Raw genomic sequence first — 1,087 nt, 5'->3', positions numbered from 1 at the left:
CACAACCACAAACCAACCACAATATAACCACAACCCAATACAAAGCAACACAAACAAATAACCGACCCACCAACCACAATACCATTACCATAACCACAACCCAACATAACCTGACCCAACACCAACCACAACCCAAAAATAACCTCGACCTAACCTGACCACAATAACACACCCACAACCAACATAACCTGACAACCCAACCTAACCACACCACCATAACCTAACCACAACCCAACCTAACCACAACCCAACATAACCACAACAACCTAACAACCCAACATAACCACACAACACAACCAACACCAACAAAACCAACACACAACCACAACCCAACATAACCACAACACACCACAACCCAACAACCAACCCAACACAACCAACCCAAACACACCACAACCCAACATAACCACAACCCAACCTAACACAGCCAAAACATAAACACAACCCAACATAACCACAACCCAACATAACCACAACACAACCCAACCAACACACAACCAAACCAAACACAAACCCAACATAACCACAACCCAACATAACCAAACACAACATAACCACAACCCAACATAAACAACCCAACATAACCACAACCCAACATAACCACAACCCAACAACCACAACCCAACATAACCACAACCCAACAACCACAACCCAACATAACCACACAACATAACCACAACCCAACATAACACAACAACCTAACCACAACCAACAACACACCCAACAACAACCCAACACAACCACAACAACACAACACCAAACCACAAAACAACAATAACATAACCACAACCAACACCCCCAACAACATACAACAACATCCATGACAACATACAACCCAACATAACACAACAACAATAACCACAGCCAACCAAAACCCACAACCCAACATAAACACAACCCAACACCTAACCCACAACCACCACAACCACAACACAACTACCACAACCAACATAACACAACCCAACACAACCCACAACCCAACCTAACCACAACACAACAACCCCAACAAACCCACAACCCCACATAACCACACCCAAACCTAAACCCACACCTACACCCATCAACCAACACAACTATCCAATCCAAC

Source organism: Homarus americanus, unplaced genomic scaffold (genome assembly GCF_018991925.1).
Source record: "Homarus americanus isolate GMGI-L3 unplaced genomic scaffold, GMGI_Hamer_2.0 scaffold34665, whole genome shotgun sequence".
NCBI classification, from domain to species: Eukaryota; Metazoa; Arthropoda; class Malacostraca; order Decapoda; family Nephropidae; genus Homarus; species Homarus americanus.
This window is presented reverse-complemented; position numbering follows the sequence as displayed.